The following is a 23252-nucleotide window of genomic DNA, read 5'->3' on the forward strand; positions in this document are numbered from 1 at the left end:
TCTGTTGACCTCGGACGGGAATTTCCGGTCTTGCTCAAGCGAGGCTGTAAAGTCATGCCCCTTGGGTCTACTCTGGTCCACCCAAACACATCTGCCTCTCCACCCTTACAACACACTTGTCAGAAGACAGTCTTGGCTTAGTGCCACACAACACATTGGACAGCACAGGAACTACTCTTACCAATATTGGTGAGAGTGAAGTAATTTTTCCCTCATGTTGGTTCACTCACCACCTGCCACATGTCTGGTCTAGCAGATATTTCCTTCATGACTCAGCCAGCTTGCTCAGTGGTAGTGCTCTGAACGACTCTTTGTGATGGAAATTGATGCCCCACCCCCACCCCACATCTAGAGTACATTCTGCACCCTTGCCAACCCCTCAGTGCTTCTTCCGAGTGACATTCAAAATGGAGGAATGCTGATTATCAGCTGAGGGAGGGCAACTGGTTGAAACCAGCAGGAGGCTTCCTAGCCCATGTTTGACATGATGCATCAAGGCTCCGTGGGGTCTAGAGTCGATGTTGAGGACCTACAGGGCCACTTCCTTCCGACTGTACACCATGGTGCGGCCACCTCTGTTGGGTCTGTCCTGCTGGTGGGACAGGGCATACCCAGGGATGGTGATAATGAAGGAGCCTAGGATATTGGCTGTAAAGTTTGATTCTGTGAGAATTATTATGCTTAAGGTCGGATATCGAGACTGATAATCGACCACGAGGTCAGTGGTAGTAAACTAACTGGAACTGGTTATTAACACGTCTGATTCCTAGCACAGCCAGCACAAGACTGGCCAGGCAAGCTTCACCCAGGGCTTGAGTTTCGGGTCAGCTGACCCGTTCTCTTAAAGGGGCATGCCCCAACATACATAACAAGAATGAATATGTCAAGCTGTTGCTCAACCAGTGTTTGCTACAGTTCTCCCAACTTTGGCACAGGTCAGACATGAGCGAGGAAGACCTATCTGGGCGGGGTGTGTTTTTGTTGTTTTCTAGTGCCTCAGTCAATGTTAGGTGGCCCGACTGGTTATATTATTTTTGACTTTGCAGTAGCAACGTGATACAACTGAGTGGCTCGCTAGGCCACTTCAGAGAACAGCTTTGTTCTTTGTTCTTCTTTAAGCTAAGGGTGGAGAGGCAGATGTGTTTGCGTGGACCAGAGTAGACCCAAGGGGCATGACTTTACAGCCTCGCTTGAGCAAGACCGGAAATTCCCGTCCGAGGTCAACAGACATTTCCGTTGACCGCCCCTCACCCGCTTCAATTCCGTGGCAGGCGGGGCGGCAGAATTCCGGCGAAGATATTCTGAAGCCTCTGCGATTGAAACTGAAGTAGGGAGAAGGGTATTACCACTAGACTATTAATCCAGAAACTCAGCTAATGTTCCGGGAACCTGGGTTCGAATCCCGCCACGGCAGATGGTGGACTTTGAATGCGGTAAAAAATATGTGGAATTAAGAATCTACTGATGACCATTGTCGATTGTCAGAGAAACCCATCTGGTTCACTTCCTTTAGTGCAGGAAATTTGCCATCCTTACCTGGTGTGGCCGACATGTGACTCCAGAGCCACATCAATGTGGTTGACTCTCAACTGTCCCCAGGCAATTAAGGATAGACAATAAATGCTGGCCAGGCAGTGATGCCCATGCCCCATGAATGAATGTTTTTAAAAATGAGTCGACTGGAGTCGTACGTAGGTCAAACCAGGTAAGGGCAGCAGATGTCCTCCTCCACTGAAGTGTTTTTTTTTGTAAAATCCAGTTTCGTTGTCACCGTCACGGAGGCCAGTTTCTTTTATTTCAGATTTATGAATTACCGGCTGCCAGGGCGGGGTTTGAACTCAGCTCTCGGGAGCATTAGCCCGGGCTTCTGCATGACTGGTTCAGTAACGCTGCCACTCTGCTACCGTTCCCGCAACACTGTACGAACATCGAGATGCCGGGGCACAGCGTAAGATGCGTGTAAACTAGAAGAGTTGCCGAGACCCCTGAGCAAGACACATTATACAAATGTGAGGTGGAACATGTTCCATTCCCCGGGATGGTCATCTGTTAATAATCACCTCTACAGAGAGCTGCACAGCACAATAACTTTTAGTTAGTCATTGTTTGAATTCCTATGCCTGGAAGACAGAGTTATTTTTATAGTTGCTGCAACAGTTTAACATGAAGCACATGTCAACTGTCAGGGAAGAAATACTGATACAAGAGCCTGACCAAAACATAAAATAAATAAAGTAACCCCAATCCCCTCTGCAATTTAAAAGCTTCTGACCAGCATTTTTTCTGGACTGGTTTTTCCCTAAGAAACGGGCCACCGAAATGAATGAAGGTTTGATTTGGTTTATTATTGTCATGTATTGGGATACAGTGAAAAGTATTGTTTCTTGCGCGCTATACAGACAAAGCATACCCTCCATAGAGAAGGAAAGGAGAGAGTGCAGAATGTAGTGTTACAATCACAGCTCGGGTGTAGAGAAAGACCAACTTAATGTGAGGTAGGTCCGTTCAAAAGTCTGATGGCAGCAGGGAAGAAGCTGCTCTTGTGTCGGCTGCTCCGTGACCTCAGAGTTTTGAAAAAAAAGTGAAAGAAAAAAGCAGGGAAAAAGTTTAAGCCTGGAGTTGAATATCAGTCTGACATCTGTCAGATTAACTAGGACTAAAAGTGATAATTATATGGGGTTGTAAATAGGGTCAGTCACAAGGGGACATACGTTCGGGTTCGGGGGGTGGGGGAGGCAGGCAGGAGGTTTAGGAGGGGATGTGAGGGAAAACATTTTTACCCAGAGGATGGTGACGATCTGTGATGCGCTGCCGGGCAGGGTGGTGGAGGCAGGTCGCCTCACATCCTTTATCAAGTACCTGAATGAGCATTTGGCACATCATAACATTCAGGGGCTATGGGCCAAGTGCTGGCTGATGGGATTAGGTGGGCGTTCAGGTGTTTCTAATGTGTTGGTGCAGACTCGATGGGCCAAAGGGCTTCTTCTGTGCTGTATGATTCTATGAATCTATGACAGCTTTCAGGGGGAACAGAGTTGTAAGATCAAATGGAGCAGAAGAAACGCGAGGTTTAGCGACAAGCAGGGGAACAAATAAGAAGCATGGATGCCTCTTACGAGCACCACAAGCTTATTCCAGTCCTCTGTGCAAGATAAGGTTTCAAGTTCATACTTGGAATATGGGATACACCATCACTGGTTCACTACCAGCCACAGCCATCTCTCCCGCTCTCTTGCCCCTGCAGGGAAGAGCAATCTGTGGCTGGTAGTGTACCAGTGATGGTGTATCCCTTTACAGGCCCAGCTTGGTCCTTCTCCAGTGTCTCCTCTTGGATTTGTACTGATCCTGTAGCCGGTTTTCATGTGGATCCACTGTGGAATCGGCCGGTTCTGCTTCATCTTCTTAGCGAGGAATCGCTTCATCCTGAAGGTTTTGTGGGATGGCATTGCCACAAGTCCACTCCGGCGGGAGGAATCGGCCGCAGACTGGCAGCGGAACCCCCCCAGACCAGAGGATGAGATATCACACCCCCTCTCTTCCCGCCCCCCACCCTCCCAGGGGATGATCGTCACACACACCCCCCTCCCACCCCCCCCCCCGGACCAGAGGATGATCCGGGTCCCGCCCCCCCCGTCTCCCCCCCCCCCGCCCCCCGGACCAGAGGATGACCGTCAGAGCGCTGCTCTCGTTGCTTTCTGCTTTTTCTTTCTTTCGCGTCCAGACGCGCTCTGTCAGATTTTTTTCGAACTGCGCATGCGCAGTTCAGAGCTCCAATCGGTCCGCCAGCGCTAAGCCCCACCCACATCGCGGATCGGGCCGGAGCCAGCGAAAAGCGTACGGGCGCGCTGGAAAGAGGATTCCAGGCGTGGATCTATTTGATGCCCGGATTCGGCACTTAGACTCAAAATGGTAAAATTCCCCCCAAAGTTTTTAACGTTTATTTAGGCTTACATGAACACAACAATGAAGTTACTGTGAAAATACCCGAGTCGCCACATTCTGGCGCCTGTTCGGGTACACTGAGGGAGAATTTAACATGACCAATGCACCAAACCAGCACGTCTTTCAGGCTGTGGGAGGAAACCCATGCAGACATGGGGAGAATGTGCAAACTCCACACAGACAGTAACCCAAGCTGGGAATCGAACCCGGGTCCCTGGTGCTATGAAGCAGCAGTGCTAACCACTGTGCCACCGTGAATTATAACAAGTCATCCTTAACGTTGATCAATTGTAACATTCCTAACTGCTAGTACCGCGAACACACCGTATCATTTCTCCCAGGACGCAGAATTCTAGGACTGTCTCTCGCAAATAGTTTGACTTGGAGAAAAGATGACAATCAGCGGCCTGTGGTTTACAGCGACCAAACAGGTTAAGTTTCTACTTCCAGTTTGTGGGATTCTGCAATTGTTTCCAATGTTTTGGAGGTGGAGCGGGCTGCTGCCATCTCAAAGCTACACGTAGGGATGCTGTCAAGCAGTAACCAGTTGATGACAATGAAGAACGAGCATCTTCTCCTACCCAGGACAGGGGTACTGTAGATGCGGCCAATTTCTACCTTGGCACAGATTCATCTAACTCAGAACTGAGTAAAAATGGAACATGGGACCATTGTTTTGGTTTAGTACCTTTCAGTACTTTCATTCTAATCAAAAAAGCCAATTCATAGAGTCATAGAAGTTTACAGCATGGAAATAGGCCCTTCGGCCCAACTTGACCATGCTGCCCTTTTATTAAAACCACTAAGCCAGTCCCAATTGCCCTCCATAGCCATCTTAGCCATGTAACTGTCTAAACGCTTTTTAAAAGACAAAATTGTACCCGCCTCTACTACTACCTCTGGCAGCTCGTTCCAGACACTCGCCACCCTATGTGTGAAAAAATTGCTCTTCTGGACCCTTTTGTATCTCTCCCCTCTCACCTTAAACCTATGCCCTCTAATTTTAGACTCCCCTACCTTTGGGAAAAGATGTTGACTATCTAGCTGATCTATGCCCCTCATTCAAATTAGGTCCAATCATGGTCCCCACATGAGATTCAAACCAGATCCAAGCTGACAAGACAAGACACTGCAACCCACCTTGGGCTCCATCAAACAGGATCCAAGCTGACAGGGTGAGGCATTGCACCCCCTCCCGGGCTTGATCTGACGCTTCATCTTAGCCAAAAGGCCAAGATGGCTTGATCAGGTAAAGCCTCAGTTTAACCTCATCGGCTACCCTGATCGCTTACTCAACCCCAGCCTGGGCAAACCACCATCGCAGGTGTTAGCACAGTGCAATGGGCTAGTCTCGTCCCCTGCCTGTTCATGGTTTCACCCCTGCTAGATATGTGCGTATGTTTCAAACCAAACCATGAAGTTCACACAAACTTCACAGACCACCAGGAAAACCTGTTTACACTCACCTGATCACCAGGGAAGCTTGAATATAGCATCTCTAACCGGAGAGTGGTCAGGACTCTGATTGTTTAATATTGATTGGAAAGCTGAGAGGTTGAGATATAAAGCAGGTGGGAACAGGTTGATATTTACAGTCGGAGGGAGGCCAGTTTGGGTGGTCCCAGAGTAGAATCATAGAACCTCTACAGTGCAGAAGGAGGCCACCCTCTATTCCTGCAATCCCTCCCTAATTAGTTAGGGTTAATTTAGCATGGCCAATTAACCTAACCCGCACATCTTTGGACTGTGGAAGGAAACCGGAGCACCCGGAGGAAACCTACGCAGACACAGGGAGAATGTGCAAACTCCACACAGACAGTGACCCAAGGCCGGATTTGAACCTGGGTCCCTGGCGCTGTGAGGCAGCAGTGCTAACTGCTGTGCTACCGTGCCGCCCGAGTAGGCCAAGAAATCAGGGTTCTAATTAGAGAGGAAATTGATTCTCAATAATCCTGATCGACAGGCTCCAGTTAGCCACAGGCACACTACCTCAACTTGGAAAAGATGATCAATGAGGCTCGGAGCTTCTGTATGGAGGAAAATAAGACTTTGGGTGTGTTGCTTAACCTCAGGATAGGGAACTGTGTTCACCTGAAGAAGGGGCTCAGAGCCTCGAAAGCTTGTGTGGCTTTTGCTACCAAATAAACCTGTTGGACTTTAACCTGGTGTTGTTAAACTTCTTACTGTGCTTACCCCAGTCCAACGCCGGCATCTCCACATTCTGAACGAGGGCCAGTGTTATAGTTTTAAAGTTTTTAAAGTTTATTCATTAGTGTCACAAGTAGGCTTACATTAACACTGCAATGAGGTTACTGTGAAAATCCCCTAGTCGCCACACTCCGGCACCTGTTTGGGTACACTGAGGGAGAATTTAGCATGGTCAATGCACCTAACCAGCACGTCTTTCACACGACCTAACCCACACATCTTTGGGCTGTGGGAGGAAACTGCAGCACCCGGAAGAAACCCACACAGACACAGCGGAGAATGTGCAAACTCCACGCAGACAGCGACCCAAGCTGGGAATCGAACCCTGGGTCCCTGGCGGTGTGAGGCAGCAGTGCTAACCACTGTGAAACTGTGGAGTGTTTATTGTGAGCTATTCTTAGACAGTGCCTTTCAAACCTGTTGCCTCCGGCAACTAAAAAAACAAGATAGTTCATCTGTATAGGAGGCGAGCCAATATAAAGGAGGGTCACATTCTGTGCCACCTCTGTAGGGCTGGGTTCTGCTTACAAATGAAGACACTAAACCTGTACGTTGATAAAAAAAACTGTATTCACAGTTGAAGCAATACCATGATGTAAAATCACTTCACTCACAACTGTCTCTAATACCTTATACCCTTTAACAATTGATGATACTTTACAGTTAACACAAGCAAAGTGTGATGGAAACTTTTGCACCCAAACAGAACTTAATTGTTGCTGTTCAATGGTACCTAACCCTAACTGATTATGGGGCGCGCTCGATGCTGACACAGAATGCGATGGAAGGGAAAGAGTTCCATTGTTTTTTACTGACATCCATCATCTTGAACCATATTAAATATTCAACAACTAAAAATGTTTTGCTGTTGCAAACTCGAACAAATTACTTTGGGAGCCAGAAATAAATGCGGTCAGATTTTTGACAGCAATATTGAAAATAGCCGTTGGTATTTAAATTAAATAATGGGTTTCCTAAACACCGACCTTGCAGAATCTATAATGAATTTTGAAACAATAACGCACTTCTCAAAACCACTGACGCATTTTCTTTTTTTAAAAGAAAGCGCCCATTGCAGATTTGACAGGGACCTAAAGTTAAAGTTTCTTTATTAGTCAAAAGTGGGCTTACATTCACACCGTAATGAAGTTACTGTGAAAATCCTCTAGTCGCCACATTCTGGTGCCTGCTCAGGTACACTGAAGGAGAATTTAGCACGGCCAATGCACCTAACCAGCATGTCTTTTGGACTGTGGGAGGAAACCGGACCACCCGGGGGAAACCCACGCAGACATGGGGAAAACGTGCAGACTCCACACAGACAGTGACCCAAACCGGGAATCAAACCTGGGTCCCTGGCGCTGTGAGGCAGCAGTGCTAACCACTGTGCCGCCCTAATCTGTGATAGGGAGAGTACAGAAAAACAAACCACAGAACCAAAAAGAAAACATGTTTCAGAAAACAACTTGTGCTTTGTTTGAATATACTCCTGGCACCGTTTCACAGCGGCAGTGACTAATGGGTCAGCTGTTCCAAACTGAACTCCTTCCCTTACTGACAATGGAGCTAACATGCACTTTCTGTCTGTTTGTATAAATTAAGAATCGCTGACTCCCCGCACTCGTGTCTGTGACTCATACGGGATAATCTATACAGGCTTGATTCCCTTCTGATCACATCACTCCCTCTCAGTGTGTGAAAAAGGATTTAGTGCGGAGGCTGAGATGACCAAGTGTTTACTCTGGGCTTTATGTGGCGAAATGCCTGTGTCAAACCGTTGCTATCTTTATAGAGCATGCCGCAGAAGGAGAACCATGCCAAGTCCAGCTTGTTCTGAATGTCTGGCCTGGGGCATGAGATTGATTGTTGAATTCCAGGCTTGTTCCGATAACCTCCTCGTGCCTTAACAAAGGAGCTAAATGACGGGTGTTTGGAGTTTGATGGTCATAACAGATGATCTTCTGAATTTTACATGCCATTGTTATTTCCATTTACTGCAATGGAATGACAAAGACAAGTGTAGCATTACGCTGTATTTAACAGGCTGTCTCCAGAGAAGTGTGCCTACGTCTCTTTAGTGTGTGCTCCCTGCCCTTCTTTTAAAGTATCTAAAAATTAATGAATCTTGCACGTGGCACAGAAAATACAATGTAGGATTTTAATGCACAATCATAACTCTGCGTGACAGATGGGACACGCGTTCCCCTCTCTTTACCCACTCATCTTCAGCTGCTGATTCTTGCTGGCATGTACTCAATAGTATATTACCCCAGATAAAATTCTTCATGTTCAAGCTGCAATGGTCCGTGTCAACGCAGACTATTATTATCACAAGGTGGGGGGGGTTGGGTGTGGGGAATCAAAGTTAAACACAATTCCTTCCTCAACCAATTACTTTAAATGTGCGTTTCCTTAAGAGCGAATGCCCCAAGGCGCATCACAGGAAGGGGATTGGATGGTGAGCAATAGAAGAGGAACAGGAGGAAAAGATGTTGTCTTGTACAATTGGAAAGAGACGCAAGGTAGGAGGAATTTTGGAAGATAATTCCAATGGGTTGAATATGGTGGATGAAGGCTATGCTGTTGATGGTGGATCAGTGGAAAGAGGATAGGTAGACTTGTATTTCTTCAGCAATTTTTATGACCTCAAGAAGTTCCATACCGCTTTACAGCCACTGGAATACTTTTGAAGGGTATCTTGGAATCATAGAATCCCGACAGTGCAGAAGGAGGCCATTCGGCCCATCAAGTCTGCACCGACCACAATCCCACCCAAGCCCTATTCCTGTGCCCCACATATTTACCCTGCTAATCCCCAAAACTACAGTCAATTTAGCATGGCCAATCCACCTAACCCGCACATCTTTGAAACTGTGGGCGGAAACTGGAGCACCCGGAGGAAAGCCACGTAGACACGGAGAAAACGTGCAAACTCCACACAGACAGTGACCCGAAGCCGGAATTGAACCCAGGTCCCTGACGCTGTAAGGCAGCAGTGCAAATTACTGCGCCACTATGCTGCCCGTAGTCACTGTTACAATGAGAAACACAGAAACACAGCAGCCAATTTGCACACAGCAAGCTCTCACAAACAGCAATGAGTAATGAGTTTTTTTGTTAGATTGGTTGAGGAATAAATACTAGCCACAATACCACAGGAACATTATTAGAAAAGAGAATTGACGAGGAACCACATAAGGCGTTGTTAGGACAGCTGACATGAAGTTTAGTCAAACAGATTTCCACGGAGGAGGAGGAGGGGGTGACAGGTGGAGAGGTTTAATGATGTCAGTGAAGTGGCGATAAGGGTTTCCCCATTATTAACGTTTAAATTTATTTATTAGTGTCACAAGTCGGCTTACATTAACACTGCAATGAAGTTACTGTGAAAATCCCCCAGTCGCCACTCTCCGGCGCCTGTTCGGGTTCCCTGAAGGAAAATTTAGCATGGCCAATCCCCCAAACCAGCACGTCTTTCGGACTGTGGGAGGAAACCGGAGCACCCGGAGGAAATCCATGCAGACGCGGGGAGAACATGCAAACTCCGCACAAGACTGTGATCCAAGCTGGGAATTGAACCTGGTTCCCTGGCGCTGTGAGGCAGCAGTGCTAACCACTGTGCCGCCCTGAGGTAAGCAAGATAACTGTTGACGACTGGACACCCTGACTCCTTTTGGATGACTTTCCAGGGCACCTCCATTGATCCCATATCAATTCAATTGACACCAAAACCCTGCAGTGTGGAGAACATCAGCAATAAAGCAATGTGGCACCAATCCCATGGATACATGGAACGCAATCGCACATTGTACACTCCACTACTCCCATCATTTACTTGATGCCTCAGCTCAGTGTTGAGCAACAACCTTGCGTATACGAGAATGCATGACAGTTATTAAAGAGCAACGGGTTCCTCAACAGCTTAGGATGTATTGAACTAATTTTTTTCTTAAAAAATTGTACCAAGTTAAAAGTAGAATTCTTAACAAAAGCGTAAATTCTAAATCCATTTAAACTTTCCCGTCATAAGGCTACAGAATTTTAAAACTACAGTAGGTTAATCGTTTTCCTTGCTCTGTTGGCTATGAAGCCCAAAATCCTAGGCTCCCTCTGCAAGAAAAGGAATGTAGCTAATTTCCTCTCCATGTAGTTCAGTGCATGGAGACAGAAACATCTCAAGTTTCAATCCCACTCTATTCTAAGATGGCCAATCTCAACTGTACCAGTACCACAGAATCTCTACAGTGCAGAATGAAGCCATTCGGCCCATTGAATCTGCACTGTTTCTCCACGGTGACACAGTGGTTAACACTGCTGCCTCACAGCGCCAGGGACCCAGGTTTGATTCTGGCCTCGGGTGACTGACTCTTTCGGAGAGTCAGTGCAGACTCGATGGGCTGAATAGCAGTGTAGGGATTCTATGGTTCCAAGCCTGAGCAATTTAGCTTTTAAAGAAAGAAGGAGGACTTGTCTTTATATAAGGACTTCTCACGACAACCAGATGCATCAAGGCACTTTCCAGCCAGTGAAGTACCCTTTGAGGTGCAACGAATATCATAATGAACTTGTGAGGAGCAGGCCATTCGGCCCTTCGAGCCTGCTCTGCCATTCGATATGATCATGATTGATCCGACCGACTGCGGTCTCAACTCTACTTTCCTGTCTGCGTCTCATAGCCCTTGACTCCTTCGTTTTTCAAAAATCTATCCACCCGAGTCTTGCATACATTCAATGACCCAGGCTCCGCTGTTTCCTGGGAAGAGAACTCCGCAGACTAACATAATGTTGCAACAAAAACTATGGGCGGGATTTTACAGTCTCGCTTGACACTAGACCGGAAAATCCCACCCGAGGTCAGCGGACATTTCCATTGTCTACCTCTCGCGCTCCGATTCCGTGACGGGCAAGGCAGTAGAATTCCGGCGTATAAGATTTCTACACTGCGTAACTATGTTCCTGGGAGTTATGAATTAAAGAAAACATCTCTCAGTGGAAGTATTTCTAACACTGAAGGACGATCTGACTCAAGGGGCAGGTACAGTGAGCATTACAAACAGTTAAGCACTGTGAATATTAAGTACCGATTCCATGTTTCCCTCCACCCCCAGCCAAACATGCAAAAATTGATCGGAGAGTGACATTTTCAATTCTCAGAGTTTTTCATCTGTTGAATGAGTATCAGTGGAATACAGCCAGTAACCTCGGGCAAGTCAACAACGGTGAATTAATAAGCAGACTCAGTGAGGGTCAATTGCACCTTCGCTGATATTAATTCAGCTCCCTTGTGCTGCCCGACTTTCCTCAAACAGCACCACGTCAATGACTTAATCTCTGTCGATATCAAGTCATAGAATCATAGAAACCTTACAGTGCAGAAGCAGGCCATTTGGCCCATCGAGTCTTCACCAACTCTCGAACAGAGCATCCCAGACCCTATCCCCTAACCCCATGTATTTACACTGCTAATTCCCCCTAATCTACATTGGGACGCTAAGGGGCAATTTTTTTTTAACACGCCCAATCCACCTAACCTGCACATCTTGGGACACTAAGAGGCAATTTAGCATGGCCAATCCACCTAACCTGCACATCTTGGGACACTAAGGGGCAATTTAGCATGGCCAATCCACCTAACTTGCACATTTTGGGACACTAAGGGCAATTTAGCATGGCCAATCCACCTAACCTGCACATCTTGGGACACTAAGGGCAATTTAGCATGGCCAATCCACCTAACCTGCACATCTTTGACACTAAGGGGCAATTTAGCATGGCCAATCCAGCTAACCTCCGCATCTTTTGGAGTGTGGGTGGAAACCGGAGCACCTGGAGGAAATTCACACAGACACAGGGAGAATGTGAAAACTCCACACAGGCAGTGATCTGAGGCTGGAATTGAACCCGGGGCCCTGGTGCTGAGAGGCAGCAACGCTAACCACTGTGCCACCGTGCCGCCCCTCATCCTCCTCATACCGTCAGGCGAATCCGAGCTAGCCCCCGTTAATGGTTTCCCCTCTGTGAAGATTAATCCATTGCCCTCCAACTGTTGGAACTCACGCCAACAGCATGCCTGAACAAATGAACCGACTCTGCTCTGAGTCACTTTTGCTTGGGAACTCCATGGTTCCTTCAAAGCAGTTTGCCTGATGCCACTGTTAAAGCAAAAAAATAAATCCAAAGTTGGGGAAATCAGGGAGTGAAGTAGGTTGTGCCCTGTAAATGACAAATGAAGGCAGAAAAGGCCAGAAATATTCAGCAGGTCTGGCAACACCTGTGGAGAGAGAAACAGTGTTAATGCCTCAGCGTGATGATCCTGCACCAGAACTTAGTGTCCAAAGATGTGCAGGTTAGGTGGATTGGCCATGCTAAATTGTCCCTTAGTGTCCAAAGATGTGTGGGTTAGGCAGATTGGCCATGCTAAATTGTCCCTAAGTGTCCAAAGATGTGCAGGTTAGGTGGATTGGCCATGCTAAATTGTCCCTTAGTGTCCAAAAATGTGCAGGTTAGGTGGATTGGCCATGCTAAATTGTCCCTTAGTGTCCAAAGATGTGCAGGTTAGGTGGATTGGCCATGCTAAATTGTCCCTTAGTGTCCAAAGATGTGCAGGTTAGGTGGATTGGCCATGCTAAATTGTCCCTTAGTGTCCAAAAATGTGCAGGTTAGGTGGATTGGCCATGCTAAATTGTCCCTTAGTGTCCAAAGATGTGCAGGTTAGGTGGATTGGCCATGCTAAATTGTCCCTTAGTGTCCAAAAATGTGCAGGTTAGGTGGATTGACCATGCTAAATTGTCCCTTAGTGTCCAAAGATGTGCAGGTTAAGTGGATTGACCATGATCAATGCACAGGGTTACCAGGATAGGGTGGATGAATGGATATTCTTTCGGAGAGTTGGTGCAGATTTGATGGGCTGAATGGCCATCTTCTGCACTACAGGGAATCTATCATTCTATGGATTCTATGCCTTTAAATCAGCACACCAACAACAAAGCTCTTTTGCATCTCTTAAGGGGGTCCATACATGAACCACAAGATGGATCGAAAAAGGACGCCGTAGTTTGCTCCTGCACGTTACAGCATCGAGATTTTTGTGAATTATATCCTTTTATTTAAGTGTGCCAGCAGATCTGCAAATTGAGAAATCTGTCCGCGAGTCTGAAGGTTGACATGATCTTTTCCAGTCAAACAGGAACTTCAGGCAGTTACAGTGAATAATTTCACTCGCGCTCCCTGCCAAATAAACAATTCCATGCAGTCCCATAATAACCCTTAACCTGCTGAGCAAACAGTAACTCGGTAAGGCTGCACAGAGAGTAACCCTTACCCTGCCCAAGTGTAAATTCAGCCTCAGCTTCCTGAACTGCAGCCGCACCACGCAGCTGTGCACGAGTAACTAATACTCAGATCATTAAACTCGTTAGGAATTCCCGGTGACCTACGCAGTAATAGAGCGTTGACCAGAAAACACGCTCAGAGTGATTGGTTTTTCTTAGGAGGCCTTTTAGGGCAAAGAGGGAAGTACCACGGCACAGTGATTCAAGGGAGAGAGTGATTATATGTCGACAGTGCTGCTACTAAGTGGGGGAAGCCTAAGATGGAAGGGAAGCAGAGAAACATAGAAACTAGAAGCAGGAGTAGGCCATTCGGCCCTTCAAGCCTGCTCCACCATTCATTTTGATCATGGCTGATCATCAAATTCAATATCCCGACTCCACCCCACCCCCACCCCGCCCCATTCCTTGATCCCTTTAGCCCCTAGAGCTATATCTAATTTCTTCTTGAAATCACACAACGTTTTGGCCTCAGCTACTTTCTGTGGTAGTGAATTCCACAATTCACCACCCTCTGGGTGAAGAAATTTCTCCTCACCTCAGTTCTAAAAGGTTTACCCCTTATCCTCAAACTATGACCCCTAGTTCTGGACTCCCCCCACTATCGGGAACATTCTTTCTGAATCTAGCCTGCCTAACCCTGTTAGAATATTATAAGTTTCAGCATTAGCGAAAAGTTAAAAAGATTATTTATTAGTCACGAGTAGGCTTACATTAACACTGCAATGAAGTTACTGTGAAAATCCCCGAGTCGTCACACTCCGGCGCCTGTTCGGGTACACTGAGGGAGAATTTAGCTCGGCCAATGGACCTAACCAGCATGTCTTTCAGATTGTGGGTGGAAACCGGAGACCCACGCAAACACAGGGAGAACGTGCAGATTCCACACAGACAGTGACCCAAATGGATCGAGAGGGTAGTTGGGAGGTCAGGTGGTTAATCGGGGGCTAGTTGGGTAGGGGGTTAGTCTGGGTGATCAGGGTAATTAGTCAGGTGGGGGCGGGGGGTGGAGTTACCAAAAAAGAAAATGCTGGAAAATCTCAGCAGGTCTGGCAGCATCTGTAAGGAGAGAAAAGAGCTGCCGTTACGAGTCCAGATGACTCTTTGTCAATGCTAAAAGGCATAGAAAGTGGGAGATATTTATACTGCAGGGTGTGGGAATGAAAGATGAGTCATATCCATAGAAACCTGGAGAAAAAATTGCTAATAGCTGTCCCCAGAGAGAATAAAGGGTGTGAATGTCCAAACGGCAGAGAAGCTGTAAGCTGTATCAGATGGAGATATTGGGGGGGAGGGGGAGGGGGTCTATTCTCTCCCCACCTACATCCAGGATTCCTCTGATGCCCTGCGTCATATTGACAGCTTCCAGTTCACACTAACCGCCTCCTATACACCATGGATGTGCAATCTCTCTACACCTCCATCCCACACCAAGACGGCCTGAGAGCTCTTCGCTTCTTTCTTGAAAAGAGGCCTGAACAATTCCCATCCAGCACCACTCTTCTCCGCCTGGCTGAACTCGTTCTATCTCTCAACAACTTCTCCTTTAACTCATCCCACTTTCTCCAAATGAAAGGAGTAGCAATGGGTACCCGCATGGGTCCTAGCTACGCTTGTCTTTTTATGGGGTATGTGGAACATTCCTTGTTCCAGGCCTACCCAGGTCCCCTCTCACAACTTTACCGATACATCAATGACTATTTTGGTGCCGCTTCATGCTCTTGTCCAGATTTCGAAAAATTCATCAACTTCACTTCCAGTTTCCACCCCTCCATCGCTTTCACCTGGTCCATTTCAGACACTTCCCTTCCCTTCCTTGACTTTTCTGTCTCCATTTCTGGCAATAGACCATCTACCAATATTCATTACAAGCCCACTGACTCCCACAGCTATCTGAACTATAGCTCTTCACACCCCATACCCTGTAAAGACTCCATCCCTTTCTCTCAGCTCCTTCGCCTCTGTTGCATTTGTTCCGATGATGCCACTTTCCAAAGTGGTGGTTCTAATATGTGCTCCTTTTTCCTCAACCGTGGATTCCCATCTACAGTCGTCGACAGGGCCCTCAACAGCGTGCAGTCCATCCCCCGTGCCACGACCCTCACCCCCTCCCCTCCCTCCCAGAACAAAGATAGAGTCCCCCTTATTCTCACATTTCACCCCACCAGCCTCCGCATGCAAAGCATAATCCTCTGCCATTTTCGCCAACTCCAGCGTGATGCCACCACCAAACACATCTTCCCTTCACTCCCTCTGTCAGCATTCCGCAGAGACTGTTCCCTCCGGGATAACCTAGTCCACTCCTCCACTATACCCAACGCCTCTCCCGTCACTCATGGCACTTTCCCATGCAATCACAGGTGTAACACCTGCCCCATTACCTCTTCCATGCTCACCATCCAAGGTCCAAAACATTCATTCCAGGTTCAGCAGCATTTCACTTGCACCTCTTTCAATCTAGTCCATTGCATTCGCTGCTCCCAATGTGGTCTCCTCTGTATCAGAGAGACCAAGTGTAGACTGGGTGATCGCTTTGCTGAGCACCTTCGGTCTGCGCAATCAGGACCCTGACCTTCTGGTTGCTTGCCATTTTAACACACGACCCTGCTCCCATGCCCACATGTCTGTCCTTGGCCTGCTGCAATGTTCCAGTGAAGCTCAACCACAAACTGGAGGAACAGCATCACATCTTCTGGTGAGGCACTTTACAGCCTTCCGATCTTAACATCAAATTCAACAACTTCAGATGATTTGCTCTACCCCACCTCGACCCCTTTGTTTTCATTCTATTTTATTTAATTTTTTACCGTTCTCTACCTTTTATTTCTTTATGGTCTTTCTTCATTTTTCTCCCCCCAACTCTTTCCTTCCCCCACCTTTTCTCCCCCCCCCCAAACTTACCCTTTTCTACATTCTACCTCTGCCCCATTTCCACCCCCCTCCCCCCACCAACATCTCCATCTGTCACAGTTTACAGCTACTCTGCCGTTTGGCCATTCACACCCTTTATTCTCTCTGTGGACCGCTATTAGCAGTCTTTTCCCCTGATTTCTATAGCTATGACTCATCTTTCATTCTCTCACCCTGCAGTATAAATATCTCCCACTTTCTTTGTCTTTTAGCTTTGACAAAGGGTCATCTGGACTCGAAACATCAGCTCTTTTCTCTCCTGACAGATGCTGCCAGACCTGCTGAGATTTTCCAGCGTTTTCTCTTTTGGTTTCAGATTCCAACATCCACAGTAATTTGCTTTTATTTATGGGGAGGGTGGGGATAATTGGAGATCAGAGTTCTTAGTTGTTGGGGGGGGGGGGAAATTGGGGTTCATAGGGTGATTGGGGTGGAAGAGGGGATACAGTAATAGAGTTGGTTTTAATCTTTCTAACTTTTTCTATTCTTCTGAGTGACTTGGAGCCATTTGAAGTCTCCGATTCTAAGTCGGAGTTTCTGGGGTTCCAGACACAGGAGAAGTTCAAACATTCCCAGCAATTTCTGCAAAGTCCTCGTGTCTGGATTTTCAAGACATTCCCCCAGTGGGGTACCACTGAGGTATAACCATCCAGAGACCAGGAAATCTGGACCATTCTTAGCTAAGAATGGCCCAGTTACAGATGCTGCATTTTTGTCAGCTGTGGCTCAGTTGATAAGACTCTTGCCTCTGAGTCACAAGGATCCGGGTTAAGACCCAGGGACACGAGTATGTATACTAGACTGACACTCTAATGCATTTATCACATTGCTGTTTGCGGGAGCTTGCTGTGTTGTGAACTGGCTGCCGTATTTTCCTCCATAATAACAGTTACTACACTTCAAAAGTACTTTTTGAAAATGTCCTGGGGTTACATAGGAACTTCAGAATTAAGAGCAGAAGTAGGCAATTCAGTCCTTCGCGCCTGCTCCGCCATTCAATCAGATCATGGCTGATCTCTCCCTGGTCTCGAATCCCCTCCCCACCCGTTCCCCATATCCTTTTAACCTTTTTTTTAAAATCAAAAATTAATCTATCTCCTTCTTGAAACCATTCAATGATTCCGACTCCACCGCGCTATGGGGCAGCGAGTTCCACAAATTCACCACCCTCTGCGAGTAGTTCCTCCTCAGCTCAGTTTTAAATCTACTGCCTCTCAACCCATACCTGTGACCTCTTGTTCTAGATTGGCCCACAAGGGGAAACATTTGGTTTATGTTTACTCTATCAATCCGTTTTAGAATATTATAAACCTTGATCAGATCCTCTCTCATCCTTCTGAGCTCCAGCGAGTATAAACCCAAACTGTTCAATCGCTCCTCATACGCCAACCCCTTCTTCCCTGGAATTAATCCTCTGAACTGCCTCCAGTGTCACCGCATCCTTCCTCAAATAAGGACACCAAAACTGGACACAATACTCCAGAGGTGGTCTCACCAACACCCTTTCCAATAGCAACAACACTTCTCTACTTTTATACTCCTGTTCTTTTGCAATAAGTGCCAACATTCCATTTGCCTTTTTAAATCACATTCTGTACCTGCATACCAACTTTCTGCGATAGTTGTAAAACCTCTGTGAGGTTGTAAAACACAGTAAGTAGTCTCACAACACCAGGTGAAGGGGCAACGCTCCGAAAGCTCGTGCTACCAAATCAACCTGTTGGACTTTAACCTGGTGTTGTGAGACTACTGACTGTGTTTACCCCAGTCCAACGCCGGCAACTCCACATCAGGTTGTAAAACATACTAGATAAATGCAAGTCTTTCTTTTCTTTAACTGGACCCTAACAGCAAACAGAGCTTCACATTTTCAATTCCTTTCATTTGGAATAGGTACAGGTCACCAACACGCTGCACAACTTGTATCATCGCACAATTCTGCTGGACAATGTAGGTTCTTTGTGGGGCTAAGTAGCCTCTTCCACTTTCAAAAAAACATTGGGCAGTATCTGCATTTCTTTGCATTCTGTACGTCCTGGCTATCTCACTGCACACAGGACAATGAACAGAGATTACGGAACAATATGACTTGCACCAAATATGGGGCAATATGTTCTAAACCAGCAGACAACCAGAACAAGCAATATGACAGGCTGAGATAGCGAGCGTTAATGCATGGCAGAAGTCATGTTCATTAAATGACTTGTTTGCAAAAGCAGAGAGATGGATGTAGAGTGGATAACTCTGATGTGGAATTGGCAGTGCATAACTGCTGTTTTCCTGTGCTAGAGTTTCTATGGCTTTCTACATGATGTTATGCACAGTCTCCACAACTTAAATTATCTTATGCAACCGTCTATATTGGGTAAATGACACTAATTATTTCATAGAATCCTACAGTGCAGAAAGAGGCCATTCAGCCCATCGAGTCTGCACCGACCACAAACTCACCCAGGCCCTATCGCCATAACCCCATGCATTTACCCTGGCTAGTCCCCCTGACACTAAGGGACAATTTAGCACGGCTAATCCACCTAACCCGCACATATTTGGAATGTGGGAGGAAACCAGAGCACCCGGAGGAAACCCACGTGGACACGGGAAGAACGTGCAAACTCCATGCAGACAGTGACCCAAGCTGGGAATCGAACCCGGGTCCCTGGCGCTGTGAGGCAGCAGTGCTAACCACTGTGCCACCGTGCCACCCCAATCAACAGCCCCACCAAATCCAATTCAAAGGCAGTGTTCCTAACACATCAGGTGCCATGGCTTTTTTTTTGGGTAGTCCAGTAAATTTTTCATCTGTGGTGAAAGTGCAATTAAGTGCTGTTAACCAGTTACCTGAGCCTCCAAAGACCACCTAACCCTTTGTTCAGAGAATCTGAGCGGGTTAGTGAAGTCAAATCCAAGACACAGAGCTTTTCCTGAGAGAGTTCATTGATTTTGTTCAGTGTCATAACTCTTTTCACATGCCCAGTACCCCAGCTGTCCCCTATTTATATTATTTTTAAATAAACAAATGATCAGTAAATTAAACCAAAAAAAAATGACAGCGGGATGACGGTCCCTGAGGGGGCACTGTAACTGAAACAAAATGTCAAAGGCAACTCAACCACCGAAACCAACGTGTAATCCCTGGAGGTTATCTATCCCCTCCCAATCCCCTTTTGAACTGAACAAATGATCAATAAGTAAACAGATTATAGATGGGTGACAGCGCCTGGGTGGGGCGCTGTAATTATAAGAAAACATCAAAGGAAACATATTTAATTAAACCAATGTGTCATTCCTGGAGGTGATGCACCCCAACCCCTGTGGTGCCCACTGGTTACAGAAGGTCTGAAACATGTCAGTGGACAAGACCACCAGCCACGAATCTAGCCGTGGTAGAGGGGTCCCCTATTTATATGTGCTCAAAGTACTTAATTAAATAATGGCCTCACTCCTCACAATATAATTAATAAACCATTAACACCTTTCTATCCCTTTCCAAAACCACAGAAAGATCAGTTGAGCAAAGCACTAGCGAATTGCTGTTACCCACAATCCGTACCCTGGAAAACATTATGAGGAGCAGCGTTCCGAAAACTCGTGATTCCTAATAAGCCAGTTGGACTTTAACCTGATGTTGTGAGACTTCTTACAGTGCCCTGGAAAAAAAAGCAGTGCTGCCCGGAGGTGAAGAGTGAGAGTGGTGGGTTAGGGAAGTTTATTTATGAATGTCACAAATACACTGCAATAAAGTTACTGTGAAAATCCCCTCATTGTCACACTCCAGCGCCTGTTCGGGTACATTGAGGGAGAATTAGCATGGTCAATGCACCTAACTAGCACGTCTTTTGGACTGTGGGAGGAAACCGGAGCACCCGGAGGAAACCCACGCAGACACGGGGAGAATGTGCAGGCTCCGCACAGATCGTGACCCAACCTGGGAATGGAACCCGGGTCGCTGGCGCTGTGAGGCAGCAATGCTAACCACTGTGCCACCGTGCTGCCTCAAGGAGGTTTGGGTAGGGTGGGGGGGCGGGGGGCGCGTTGAGACACACGGGGGAGCCTTTGAATATATTGCCCGCGTAATTCTTTTCTTCAACCTTCCAATTCTGCCTCCTGCTTTCCCTGCGTGGATCAGCGAGTTGACATGCCTCCATCCCAAGATGTGGAATGGGCAAAGTGTGTGTATTATTCTGCCTTGCGTTCCACATTCCTGTGGCTTCTTTGTAAACAAAGGCGATTACTCAAAATGGGCACCAGGACGCTATATTTTGGTGGGATTTAGTGCGGCTGAAAGGGGTAACTACATTACTAATGCACTCGGCTAGGCTGTTAAGTTGATGTAAATTTAGTGGATGACTTTTGGGAACGCTAGGCATAACTTTTGACTGCGTTGCTATTATATAAAAGCATCCCCCATGCACAGAGCGGGCCTCCTAGGGGAGTGCTTTTTTTTTCACCACTAAATTCTTTAATTTAGAAATATGCTATTACTCATATCATTCACAGGAATTTTTCATTTGACAAAAAAAAGTGCACAGGCCTTTTCAGAGTGCCTTGAATGTGTGCCATGTAATCACTTACTGAAGTTGGCTGCTATTGCGTTTTTTTTTACCAATTAAATAAAAGCTTCAATAAATAATGTGAAAGGTAATAAAGTCCGATGGTTTCTTCAGTCTCTTAGGATACAGATTCAATGGATTTTGTTTTACTTTCATTCCTATTCTTTGGGGAAAAATATAAGTCACTTTTATTCCCCCCGAACTATCAAGAATGTTTGCTCCACCTTAGTTCAAGGAACTGCCTCAGGACAGGCAAAATCCGCTTCCTGGGTTCTCCTTTCCTTCTCCCCTACGTACCCCATCAACAGTGTGTTTTGTCTGTATAGTGTGCAAGAAACAATACTTTGGCACAGTGGTTAGCACTGCTGCCTCACAGCGCCGGGGACCCGGGTTCGATTCCTGGCTTGGGTCACTGTCTGTGTGGAGTCTGCATGTTCTCCTCGTGTCTGCGTGGGTTTCCTCCGGGTGCTCCAGTTTCCTCCCACAGTCCAAAGACGTGTTGGTTAGGTGCATTGGGGCCGTGCTAAATTCTCCCTCAGTGTCCCTGAACAGGCGCCGGAGTGTGGCGACTTAGGGATTTTCACATTAACTTCATTGCAGTGTTAATGTAAGCCTACTTGTGACACTAATTAATAAACTTAAACAATCTTTGCGGAATCGATTTGTATCTTCACCTTAGCCCTCTCCTCTTGTAGAGATCCAGGACTGCAGGGATTTCCAGATACACCACATAACTGCTCAGCGGGTGGTAAGAATGCATGGTGTGAGACAGAGAGAGAGAGAGAGAGACTGGGCTGGTGGGAATATTAAAATCAGCAGTACGATTATATAAATCAGTGTAATGCCGCAAATCTCAAAAGGACATGACTGCCATAAAGTGACAGCATGCCTGATGACAACCGCTACTTTTCTAGCCCCGATTGCGATGCTTAAGGGCTGGAACAATGGGGAGGAGGAAAACCCATTGCTACCCCCACTGCCACTGCAAACCGCTAAGCAGCTTAGCAGAAGGGTGAGAGGTCTGAGACCAGGCTGGGTGTCAGCCGTGGCTCCGTGGGGAGCACTCTCACCTCGCGTGCCAGGGGGGGACTTGAGCACAAAAATCAAGGCTGATAATTCACTGTGACACTGAGGCAGTGCTGCACAGTTGGAGGTGCCATGTTTAATCGAGACCCCCATCTGGCCCCTTGGCTGACAGTAAAAGATCCCATGGCGCTATTTTGAAGAAGAGCAGGGGAAGTATCCCTGGCAGCCTTATTTATCCCTCAATCAGCATGATAAAAATAGATTACCTGATCGTCAGTGCTGTGCACAGATTGGCTGCCACTTTTCCTACATTACAACAGCGACTCCAGCTCAAAAGTACTTTATTGGCTGTAAAGCGTTGGGACATCTGATGGTCATGAAAGCCGCTCAGTAAAAGGAAGGGGTGGCACGGTGGTTAGCACTGCTGCCTCACAGCACCAGGGAGCCAGGTTCAATTCCGGCCTCGGGTCACTGTCTGTGTGGAATTTGCACGTTCTCCCCGTGTCTGCATGGGTTTCCTCCGGGTGCTCCGGTTTTCTCCCACAGTCCAAAGATGTGCTGGTTAGGTTGATTGGCCATGCTAAATTGATCTCGTGTCAGGGGATTAACAGGGTAAATATGTGGGGTTACGGGAGTAGGGCCTGGGTGGGATTGTAGTTGGTGCAGACCTGATGGGCCAAATGGCCTCCTTCTGCACTGTGGGGATTCTATGATTCTAAGTATCTTTTTTCAGGCTGCCTATTCCAAACAGTGTGCCAATAAGAGTGGAATGGAGGGGGCAGGGGAGGGAGAAAGGAAGTTTTGGAATGTAGTAAAAGGGAGCTAAATAATGTCGAGGCAACAGTTAAAAGGGAAAGATGTTCAATGTAAGATACAGCGTACAGAACAGCAATCTAAGATGAAATGTTGCTCCGATTATGGAGCGAATTTGTTCATAAAACGTCGGAGCAGAGACAGGCCACTCAGCCCATTGAGTCTGCTCTGTCATTCGATGAGATTATGACTGAACTGATCTGATAATCCTCAACTCCACTTTCCCACCTTATCCTCATAACCACTGATTCCCTCACTGATTAAAAATCTGTCTATCTCAGCCTTCAACAAACCTAACGATCCAGCCTTTATAGCTCTTCTGTGGTAAAGAATTCCACAGATTCACTACCCTCAGAGAAGAAATTCCTCCTCATCGCTGTGTTAAATGGGCAAACCCTTACTCTGAGATAATACTCTCTGGTCCTAGACTCTCCCACAAGGGGAAACAACCTCTCAGCATCTACCCTGTCGA

General features: G+C 46.8%; 1 protein-coding gene and 1 long non-coding RNA gene across 6 annotated transcripts in view; one reads left to right on the forward strand and one right to left on the reverse strand.

Annotated features, from left to right (window-relative positions):
* Positions 1–23252, reverse strand: part of LOC144503886 (partitioning defective 3 homolog B-like) — a 1029287-nt gene that overhangs the window by 244924 nt on the left and 761111 nt on the right. The window lies entirely within an intron of this gene.
* The window catches only part of LOC144503889 (uncharacterized), a 149189-nt gene that overhangs the window by 12013 nt on the left and 113924 nt on the right, over positions 1–23252 (forward strand). Inside the window, exon 3 of the long non-coding RNA XR_013499567.1 lies at positions 8568–8672. This is a non-coding gene — a long non-coding RNA (uncharacterized LOC144503889). The remainder of the gene's footprint in view (positions 1–8567; positions 8673–23252) is intronic.

This window comes from Mustelus asterias, chromosome 14 (assembly GCF_964213995.1).
Source record: "Mustelus asterias chromosome 14, sMusAst1.hap1.1, whole genome shotgun sequence".
NCBI lineage: Eukaryota > Metazoa > Chordata > Chondrichthyes > Carcharhiniformes > Triakidae > Mustelus > Mustelus asterias.